The sequence below is a fragment of the Silene latifolia genome, chromosome X, assembly GCF_048544455.1.
Source record: "Silene latifolia isolate original U9 population chromosome X, ASM4854445v1, whole genome shotgun sequence".
Lineage (NCBI taxonomy): Eukaryota > Viridiplantae > Streptophyta > Magnoliopsida > Caryophyllales > Caryophyllaceae > Silene > Silene latifolia.
This window is the reverse complement of record NC_133537.1, coordinates 208,483,117-208,495,360: the sequence shown is the minus strand read 5'-3', so window position 1 is coordinate 208,495,360 and position 12,244 is coordinate 208,483,117.

Here is a 12,244-nt window from a genome sequence, read left to right as displayed (position 1 = left end):
TTGGGTGCAACAATTAGGAGAATATCATTTTGATATTTTTCTTAGGCCTAATTTGCTAGGACCAAAGGTTGATTCTTAATCTTTTCTATTTTGTTTATGCAATTTCATTTATGACTAGTATTCATACTCATAATTTCGTTATAACCCTAATAATCTTAAAGGAACTACACCGATAATTCTTACAAGTGGTATCAGAGCCAAGGCCACGAAATTATTTTTGATGATTTTCATAAATGTATTTAAACAAATTTGAAGAAGAAAAAAAAGGGTCTCGGCGGTTTTAAAAAAAAAAAATTGCCGTATGAAATTTGTTTTTAGGCCGTGAGTTTTTTTTTTTTTTTTTTTGTTTTGTTGTTCTTTTTTCCATTTTGATTTAATAACATTGTTGTTTTAATAAGTTAAAATGATAATATGATGAATTTGTAGTTGTTTTGATTTAATGAGGATTAAATTAAAATATAATTGGAAATCGTTTTGATTGTTGATAATTTGTTTTTGCTATATAATTTTGGCATAGAAGTTAATTTAATCATGTTCAAATCTATTATGATGAATCATATATACGGATAATCGATTTTGTCATAATTTGGATATTCATTTTAAGAGGTTAAATTGAATCATGAAGTTTGAACCTATGTTTAGATTAAAAGATGATCTTCATGTCGATCTTGTTATATTAGCAACATTAAACTTTTTGTCCACATAATTTTTTTTTTTCGACAAAAGTCAGTATAAACGGCCGAAAGCCGTGAGCTTAAGAGAGAAAAAAAATCTGTTTTTTTTTTGGGTTTTAGGGCTTAATGCCGAGTGAAAAAAAAAGTTTCTGTTTTTTTTCGGTTTTGTGATTTTGCCGAGAAGAAATTTTTTTGTTTTTTTCATTTTTGGGCTGTTTTGCAGCGACCGGAAATTAAAAGAAAAAAAAATTTTGTTTTGTTTCGGTTTTTGCAGAAATGCCGAGAAAAAAAAGGGTTTCTGTTTTTGTTTTTTTTTTTTGGCCAATGTTAATTATTATACATCATTTCTATATTTTGTATAATTGTTTGTTGTGGAAAGGTTCACAAATTAAAGATACCCAATTATTTTAAAGATGTTTAAAATAATGTTGGATTAATTCATATTACAAGATTAATATGTATTAAGATTAAAATTATTGTGAGTAATTGAGGAATTGTCACATAATTTGATCATTTAAATAGGTGGTTTGGATAAATTACTCTACATAATTAAGGAATTATGTCTTGAATGTTTAATTTTATAGTTGATGCATTTTTATTTAGTTGAATGTTTTGTTGAATGGTTTATTTACGTATTTTTTGCAATCGGTTGTAATTTGTAATACCTAGTGTGGCCTTAGTTAAATTATGTTTTCGTAATGATGGAAACATAATTTTTAATGTAATTTTGAGATCTCGTATCTCCTTTTGGTTTTCTTTAAGTATTACGGTTTTGAAATTACAATGTAAATAGGTTTATTTTGTAATTTCTTAATTGTAATTTTGAGAAGACTAAAGATGGAGATTAGATTGCTCACTCCCGCTACATGGACCAAGATGGAACATAGACACAAGCTTCTCGGGTCCAAGGATGCATTCCAAAGTTGTATTTATGTTCATTTTGGTAGATAGGCCACACTAGGACTTTATTATTTTTTTACGTTTTACCATTCTTATTGCTTTTCACTCACATGATAGTTAGTGCATCATATTCCGCCTAAACCAAACCACCTAATATGCATGAAAATTGACTCATATAGATTGAATGTTAGTTTTCATAGACATACAAATGTCACACATTTTAAGCCATCATCTTAGTTTATTCATTCACGCATGCTAGATATTAGTTCACTTAAAATGAATTAAAATAAAGTTGTTGGGATCTTCCTCTAAAACTGAAATTGAGAATAGTCTTTATAAGGGCAAACAACTATTAATCCCTTCTTCGTCGGTAGGCATATAGGACCTTACTCTCCATATGACCCTTCTACGTTGGGTAAGTAGTTTGTGTTGACTTAGTTTACCTCAACATTATAATCCGAAGAGTTTCTCGTGATTATGATGGACTATAGATAGAATTTACAGAAATTTATCGACCAAGAATTCTAATAGTGGAATTAGCCAAGAGGTTGGCTTATCAATTACAGATAATTGAGTCTTGGAATCATTTATATAATTCTTGAGGGAGGTCAATTGTATAAATGCTTGAGTCTTCGCGTTATAACAGTATGCATTAGACTTAAATCATAACGATGAGAATGCTTATTATATTTTTCTTCTTTTCGCAGTGTAGAATACGTTTTATTTTGATAATACTGTTACAACAAATGGCTGGAAATAACGAAATCCCAATGCCAAGTGCCACACTTGGACGCGAGTCCTGGCTGAAAGCATTCATGGACCACATGAATCAGTTCACTCGACTGAAGAATGATGGGTCTAACTTTGCGGACTGGGAGGCATCATTGCAGAATGCTGCCATTGCTGACGGTAAGCTCAAGTACTTAACTAAGCCAATACCGGTAAACCCAGGCCCCAATGCAGGAGTTAACGAGTCACTTGCTTATAGTGACTTCGTCATGGAAGCAGGTGCGATAAAGAACGTACTCATTTTTGCAATGGAAACCAATTTGCAAAGACGCTTCATTGCCCAAGGCGCAAACAAGATTTTCACCACGCTCACTAACGAGTTCTCAAAAGCACCGAGAATCGTTACTTATGAGCATACCTGTCGCTTCTTTGAAGAGAGACTCCAGAAGGGCTAACCGGTTAGCCCACACATTCTTAACATGATTGAGAATGTCGAGAAATTGGAGGCACTTGATTGCAAAATCAGTGAGAGCATAGTCATTGACTGTATGCTTCATTCACTTCATGATGGTTTTGCCCTCTTCAGGGCAAATTACTATATGAATGACATGAAGAAAAGTCCTCATGAGCTACACTCACTTCTCGTACAGACCGAGAAGGATATAAAATTGAGTGGGAGCATGAAGCAAGATGTTCTCATGATTTCCAACAAGAATAAGGGTAAGGGAAAAGCTCCCGGCGACCTAACTGTAGGGAAGCCAAAGTTTAAGAAGCCAGGAAACGGTAAGAGTGGGCCTGGTGAGACTAGTGGCTCACAAGGCAAGGCAAAGAGCAAGGGCGGTGACATTGAGTGCCACCATTGTCACAAGACTGGACATTGGAGGAGGAACTATCCCGTGTACCGTGAGGACATAAAAGCAGGCCGCGTCACTCCTGTTGGTATGTCATCTTATATTCATATGATTGAGATTAACAATGCAAGTTTCGGAACTTTGGGTACTTGATACTGGTTGTGGTTCTCATATGTGTAATCATTTGCAGGGCCTAAGAAACATCAAACCCCTCGCAAAGGGTGATGTGGACCTGGGAGTTGGGAATGGAGCACGAGTTGCTGCAGTCTCAATGGGAACATATGTAATCCAGCTCCCTAGTGGTTTTGAGTTATATTTATATAACTGTTACTATGTACCCAGTTTATCTAAGAACATTATTTCTGTTTCCGTACTCGATAAAGACGGTTTTGCATTTTCAATAAAGGATAATAGTTGTATTTTCTCTTTTAATGAAATGGTTTATGGCAAAGCAATTTTCATGAATGGAATTTACATCTTAGATCAAACCACAGATATATTACACGTGAATAATAATAAATTAAAGGTTGGTGACAAAGATCAAACTTATCTATGGCATTGTCGAATGGGACACATAAATGAAAAACGTGTAAAGAAACTCGTCGAGAATGGGACTATTCCTGCATTCGATTTTTCTACATTTGGCAAGTGTGAATCATGTCTCATTGGCAAAATGACTCGAATTTCCTTCAAAGGTGTTGGAATACGCGCTAGTGACCTATTAGGTCTCATACATACTGATGTATGTGGACCTATGTCAATTACCGCTAGAGATGGCTATAGATATTTTATCACTTTCACGGACGATTTGAGTAGATACGGATATGTCTACTTAATGAAGCATAAAAATGAATCCTTTGAGAAATTCAAGGAATACCAGAATAAGGTTGAGAACCAACTGGGAAGAAAGGTTAAAGCACTCTGTTCAGAGCGGGGTGGCGAATATCTTTCGAATGAGTTTGATCAACACCTTAAAGACTGTGGAATCGTTTTACAGTTAACTCCACCTGGAACACCTCAATTAAATGGTGTGTCCGAACAGAGAAATCGGACATTACTTGATATGGTTCGATCCATGATGAGTCACACGGTAGTACCTGATTCATTATGGGGTTTTGCTCTTTTGCCAGCTACTCTTATACTTAACCGAAGTCCGACTAAAGCTGTTGACAAGACTCCATATGAAATGTGGAAGGGAACGGTACCTAACTTGTCCTTTATTCGGGTTTGGGGTTGCGAGGCTTATGTCAAGTTGAGACACGAGGATAAGCTCGGCCCGCGATCGGTCAAGACATACTTTATTGGTTCTCCAAAAGGAATGTTTGGTCATTACTTCTACTCGCCTACCGAACATCGAGTTTTTGTTGCAGCTAGTGCGACGTTCTTAGAGAAAGAATTTCTCGAGAACAAGTCAAGTAATAGAACCTTCGAGCTGTCGGAGATTCAGGAACCAACAACCGAGGAACAGATGGAGGAAGTTGTTCCTTCAACTGATGATACGGTTAACATTCCTCAGGAACCTAGGAGGTCGGGTAGAGTCTTTAATCCTCCGGACAGATACATTGGTATGGTCGAGGAGAATGACGTTTTGCTCCTAGAGAGTAATAAACCCGCTAACTATAAAGGTGCCATGGCCTATTCCGACTCAAAGCTATGGCTTGAAGCCATGCAATCCGAGATGGACTCCATGTATGAGAATGACGTATGGGATCTTGTTGATTTACCTAATAAGGTAAAACCTCTACAGTGCAAATGGCTTTACAAAATAAAGCATTTTGTAGACGCGCAACCAGATACCTATAAAGCACGACAAGTGGAAAAAGGTTTCACTCAAGTGCACGGATTGCATTATGATGAAATTTGTGCACCCGTAGTTATGCTACGTTCCATTCGGATAATCTTAGCAATTGCCGCTTTTCATGACTATGAAATTTGGCAAATGGATGTGAAAACCGCCTGCTTAAACGGTTATTTGGAGGAAGAGTTGTACATGGTACAACCCGAAGGTTTCATTGATCCTGAAAATCCTAAGCAAGTGTGCAAGCTTAAGCGTTCCATTTATGGACTTAAGCAAGCTTCTCCGAGTTGGAATCATCGTTTCGACCAGGTGATAAAAGAGTATGGTTTCACTCGATCGGTTGAGGAACCATGCCTATATATCAAGTCGAGTGGGAGCAAGATTGTTTTCTTGATATTGTATGTCGATGACATACTCTTGATTGGGAATGACATTCCTCTCTTATCTTCGGTTAAAGGATGGTTGAAGAACCATTTCCAGATGAAAGATCTGGGTGAGGAACAACGCTTATTGGGAATCCGTATCTATCGAGATAGATTACGACGGACGTTATCACTAAGTCAGGAGTCTTATTTGGATAAGATTCTTGAGAGGTTCAGCATGACCAACTCCAAGAAAGGGAACCTTCCAATGACGTCTGGGATGCATTTGAGCAAGTCTCAGTCACCCACGTCACCTGAAGGGATTGAGCGCATGAGTCGTGTTCCTTATGCATCAGCCATAGGATCAATCATGTATGTCATGATATGCACACGTCCAGACGTGGCATATGCGTTGAGTATGACAAGTCGGTACCAAAAGAATCCAGGTGAAACAAACTGGATAGCTGTTAAAAACATCATTAAGTACCTACGGAGGACTATGGATAGGGTATTGACTTATGGAGGAGATACTAAGTTATGCGCAATCGGTTACGCAGATGCTAGCTTCCAAACGGATCGAGATGATTCAAAATCTCAGTCCGGGTTCGTCTTCACTCTTAATGGTGCTGCGGTCAGCTGGAAGAGTTCCAAACAGGATGTTGTAGCAGATTCTACCACTGAATCCGAGTACTATGCCGCTTCGGTAGCAGCAAAGGAAGCTATATGGATGCGTCAATTCTTACAAGGACTTACGATAGTTCCTAGTTCGAATGACCCGATCACCATCTATTGTGACAATATAGGTGCCATCTTTCAGGCTAAGGAGCCTAAGTCTAGCAACAAGTCTAGACATGTACATCGGAAGGCTCACCTGATCCGTGATTACGTGGAGCAAGAGGAGATAGTGATTGACAAGATAGCTTCGGATGATAACATCGCGGACCCTCTCACTAAACCGTTGAATTATGATAAGCATGAAGGGCACGTTATTTCCAAGGGAATTAAACGTGATCCTGAGTTGTAGTAGTTGATTATGGATTCGATACATTATCTTTTTCATATACTATTTATAACTTCATCATTTTATTTCATATTTTGTTTTTCATGTGGATTGTACTGACAACATTGAACGCCACAAAGTGAACTGAATTACATTATATTTGTTTTGGTCCGTAATCGCCTACATGAGCTGATAACTCTGGCTATTATATTGTGCAGTTGACTGATGGTGGGTTCAACGAGCTATAAGTTAAACAGTTGGCTGATCAATCACAGATGCGAGTTATAATGATACCTCGTAGGACAAATTGTGACAACATAATGGAGTCCTAAATGTTTAAAAACATTCGGTGCCACGTCGTGGATTGGACGTCCATTATGTTCCTAGAGTCGATTCTTTTGACTATCGATTGTCTCTTGAGATTAAGGCCGTTTTTGGGTGACTTTGGTTTCTTTTTCATGGTCTGCCGTAACAGGAGGCTAAGCAGATTTTTTCTTGGTCATTTCATACTGTGCTTATATCTGCAGGATTCGAGTTAAAGAAAATATCCAACCTTTATCAGGTTTAGTTATTTCTCAGGGCCACTCGAGGAGTTGTAACTGAAATGCATGGCCATGCTCGAATGATGATTCGTTTATCAGTTAAGTTACTCTCTAGTCGGGGAAACCACTCTTGATATTGATCACTTGTAAAATACGACCTTTGTGAATACAGATTTTGCAAATTGTTTTACATTGAGTGGGATAAATTTTAGGATATGAGAATCGGTTATCGCACATACACTTGTGAGGACAAGTGGGAGATTGTTGGAGCTTGTGTCCTCCACAATTAGTGTGATAACATTTATAAATCTCTTATAGGTTCACAAGGGTATACTTAGTATTTTATCAGTTGATTAATGATTACCTAATAACGGTTGGCTTGCTGGAAAGTTTGACGCTATTATTATACTGATGGCGGTGATCAACTGGTCCCTAAAAGTCACACCTAAAGGATGTGTTTAAGAGATGTGATTATGGAAATGTAATCACATTGATGCCTTATATGACTAAAAGGTTAGTTCATGTATTTGACTAAACAGTTAGTCAATGTGATGATGAGACGATTATTTAATCTAATTAAATAATATTAGCTGAGACGAATTAACTGTCAATTCGTAAATTGAATATAATATGTTATATTTAATTAATGTATATAATGTTAGCTTAAACGAATTAAGATGTTAATTTGTGATTGAACGTAACCAGTTATATTTAATTAGCAAATTATAAATATGCGATATTTATAGTTAAAGTATATTTTATACGAGATTGTTATAATAAATGTTGTCAGACAGGAATTAATAAATCGACTGCAAACGGTTGTATGTGGAATTATTAATACGGACAATATATATGACAATTGATAAAATGTACATATTTTATACATTAAAATAACTACCAATAATAAGGAGATTTCTCTCCTCATTTTGGTAGTCTCGGTCAAACAAGAAAAAGGAAGAAAAAAATATCTCCCCTTTTTCCTCTCCTATTTCGGTTATATAGGGAGAAGGGAGATCATTTTTATTAACCTAATTTTGACCTAATATTCTCTCATCAAACAAAACACAAAAAAAACCCTAAATTAATTAGTGAATTTGGGAATCTCATTCTAGCAATTTGAGGGGCATTTCTCGGAGCATCTTGGGTGCAACAATTAGAAGAATATCATTTTGATATTGTTCTTAGGCCTAATTTGCTAGGACCAAAGGCTGATTCTTAATATTTTCTATTTTGTTTATGCAATTTCATTTATGACTAGTATTCATAATCATAATTTCGTTATAATCCTAATAATCTTAAAGGAAGTATACCGATATTTCCTACAAGTAAACTTCGAGGACCAAGTTCTTTTTAAGGGTGGTAAAATGTAACATTCCGTTTGATGTTTATGAGTATCTTGATATTGGATTTTCTAGTGGATAATATATTAGTGAGACGAAGCTAGCGGCGTTGGTGGATGGTATTTGGAAGTGTATGGAGTTAGTGTCGAGAGACTATAATGTCGTGGATACGATATCGTGAGCCATGTTGTGGAGGTAGGCATAGTTGGTGGAGTTGGTGTTGAGAGTTCATGTTTTATAGGTTAGGTTTGAACTTCGGAGACGAAGTTCGTTTTTAAGGAGGAAAGACTGTAATACTACGGTGTTATGTGTTGTTGGGTACTCTATCGAGTAAGGCTTACTCTGTCGAGTAAGTGAGTTTGGTTTTCGAAACTGTGTTCTGCTGATGGGTACTCGATCGAGTAAGTGTGTCACTCGATCGAGTAAGGGGCACTCGATCGAGTAAGTGACGTACTCGATCGAGTAAGTCAGTTTTTACGGGTTATTTGCCGGGTTTGATAACAATGCGTGAAAAGGTTATATAAGCTTCTCCGTCAGTTTCTTTTTACTTTTTACCAAGTTGTAAACATTTTTACAAGAAAACAAACATCGTTACATTCTCTTTTCGCATTGCTATCAAATCCAAGGGGCTAGAGTCGTCGGAATTCAGAGTTCTTTATACCGTTGAGACCGTCGTATTGTGGGTAAGATTCTTGTACAGTTTTTATGTCGTTTCATTGATATTAGTTGACACCCAAATTGTGTAATTTGAGGGTCTGGGAGTATTTTGATACTAGATGGTGATTGTATAATTGTGTATTTGATATGAGGTGATTTCGTAGAGGAACTTTGCCGATTCGCTTTTGTAACGGTATTGGTGATTCTTTTCCAGGTAGGGTTTCCCTAATAGGTTATTGGTTACATAAATGTTGGTGGTGATTGTGTTTATTGTTGATCTATAACATGTTGGTTTTGTCTTGGAGTTGTGGTTGCATAATTGATTGTGTAATTGTCTGTGGTTCTCGAGGTGCGTCCTCGGCTGGGTGGAGTTGTTAGTTATTTAGGCCAAATAAGACTATCTTAGTGAAAATAAAATTACAACTAATTTTATTATGTGGTCTAAATCTATGTGCATGCAAAGATAAATAACAAGAAGATGGTATAAAACCATCTTAAGAGAAAATTTCATTACATTGGAATAAGGCAAATTTGGGCACTACAAAGGTCTCCTACCTTTGTAGTTCTTGAGCTATTACAAAAGGATGATCCTCCTTAGTCTTATAGTACTCAAAGAAGAGTACCTCCTATGGTGGCATCCAAGAATCAACCCAAATGACTACTAGAATTACTAACTAGGTAGTAATAACCTTGTATTATGTATAATTATTACACTAATAATATTAGATAATGTATATTATTATTTGTGAAATTATATTTTGGTTTTATGGTCAACAATTGATCAAGTTTTGATGATGAAAATTGAAGAAAAATGGACACCTGTTCTTCTTCAATGATCCGGCCAAGTGAAGGTTTTAGAGGAATTGTTTGGTCAAAAACAACTATACAGGCAAGTGTATAATGAGGGGTATTTATAGAGATCTCAAATGTAAACAATTGAGAGGAACATCACATGTAATTTTCCTCAAAATGTTGACAAAAGTGGTCTCTAAAGACCTCAAATAATTCGGTCCAAATGGACCCCATTTAGTCCATTTTTATTTCCGACATTTGTCCCACAAATGCTTATAAGTCTTATATTTAATTATCTTACATAATTAAATATTAACTTAATTATTTAACATTTAAATAATACAAAGTAACTACTATGACTACTTAACTATTAAGTAATCATGAGACCATTTTATCAACATACAATGTGTCAATATTACCCCATTTAGCTAATTTTACAACCTCTTGTAAATTATAATAGCTAATTACCTTTACCTCAAAACTTAGACACATATCGTATAAATTTAATTAATTAACTATTAATTATTAAATTTCAATTAACATTTATTAATTAATTATCGAATAATTAAATAATAAATCCCCTTGGCCCGAGTTCATAACCCGTCATCAAATAATATATTCACTAGACTTATTAAAAGTCAAATAACACAAGGATTTAATTAATTTGTATCGCATACAAATAATTAGGTTTTTCCATTTGGGCATCATCCTATAGGTGTGACCTAAAGGGATCAGCTGATCACCGCCGTCAAACAACAGTAATGTCAAACTCTAGTCTGCCAATCATTACAGATTACTGATGACCAGCTGGCAAAAAAATAAATAAATCCCCGATATTCCTTTAAAGAGATTTAATATGTAAACGCACTTATTGTGGAGGACACTACTCCAACAATCTCACCTATAGGATCAGCTGATCACCGCCGTCACACGACAGTAAAGTCAAACTCTGGTCAGCCAATCATTACCGATTAACGATGACCAACTGACAAAAAAATAAATAAATCCCTGATATTCCTTTAACGAGATTTAATATGTAAACGCACTTATTGTGGAGGACACTACTCCAACAATCTCCCACTTGTTCGACACAAGTGTGCGTTACCAATTCTCTTGTCCAATAATATCTCCCACTCATTGCAAGATGTCTTTCAGGTTGTTCTTGCACGTGATCATATCATAAAGTGGTTTCCTCGATCAGGAGAATGACTGTCTGACCGGATAATCTACTATAGATCTCAACCGAGCGTGGCCACGGATTTCCAGTCACCTCTCCTCGAGTGGTCTTGAGATAAAATATGACATAAATGGACAATCTCATTGACCTATTTTCTTCGTTCGATACAGATCACAATGACCCAGTAAATGCACATCGGCCTCCTTTTACGACGCGACCTAGAACAAAAACCTAAGCAACCGGAAAACCATACCAACTCAGACAAATAGTCACCCGTCTAAAGAATTGACTCGAAGGAATAAATAGAAATCCTCGCCACGACCCAGCAACAAAAGGACTCTATAAACGGTCACTGTCCGACAAATCGTCTCACAATCTGCCTATGTAATCGATCAGCCATCACTATGACCATATGACAGTCGAACTTGTCATCTATCGCCTTACAATCTAGTCACTCCGAGACATCACCTCATTAAGTAACTAGGGACAAAATACAATGTTAATCGAGTTCACTTTAATAGGGTTCGACATTGTCACTACAACCTATTTGGACAAAAACAAAGTATTTTAAATTCAGATATAAAACTGAATACAACGATAAATGTAATTATCATATATGAAATAATAAATACAATATCTTGATTATTACATATCATATAATTTACAACAGTTCTGGCATTCGTCACAATCCCATCGAAACTACATGGTTATCATGTTTAGCTTGAGACAATGGCTTGGTTAAAGGATCAGGGATGTTGTCAGCTGTACCAACCTTACAAACTGTAATTTCCTTCCTTTCAATTAAATCTCTAATTACATGAAATTTCCTAAGTACGTGTCTAGACTTGTTACTAGACTTGGGCTCTTTTGCTTGAAAAATTGCCCCACTGTTATCACAATATAAAGTGATAGGATCCTGTGCGGTTAGAACTACTTTAAGTCCCTCTAAGAATTGCCTAATCCAAACAGCTTCCTTTGCGGTATTAGAGGCTGCAATGTACTCAACTTCCGTTGTAGAATCAGCAGTCACAGACTCCTTAAAACTTCTCCAGCAAACCGCCCCTCCGTTCAATAAAAAGACAAAACCAGCCTGGATTTTAAATCATCCATGTTGGTTTGGAAACTAGCATTCGTATAACCTCTTATACGTAATTCAGATTCACCTCCAAACAGTAAGAATCAATGCTTAGTCCTTCTCAAGTACTTCAGAATATTCTTGACGGCTATCCAGTGACTCTCACCTGGAGTTTTATGATAACGACTCGTCACACTCAAAGCATACGAGACGTCAGGACGAGAACACATCATAGCATACATGATCGATCCAACAACGGAAGCATAGGGAATCGATTTCATGCGTTAAATATACTTAGGCTCAGTAGGACACTGTGACTTACTCAAAGTAATCCCACTGCCTATAGG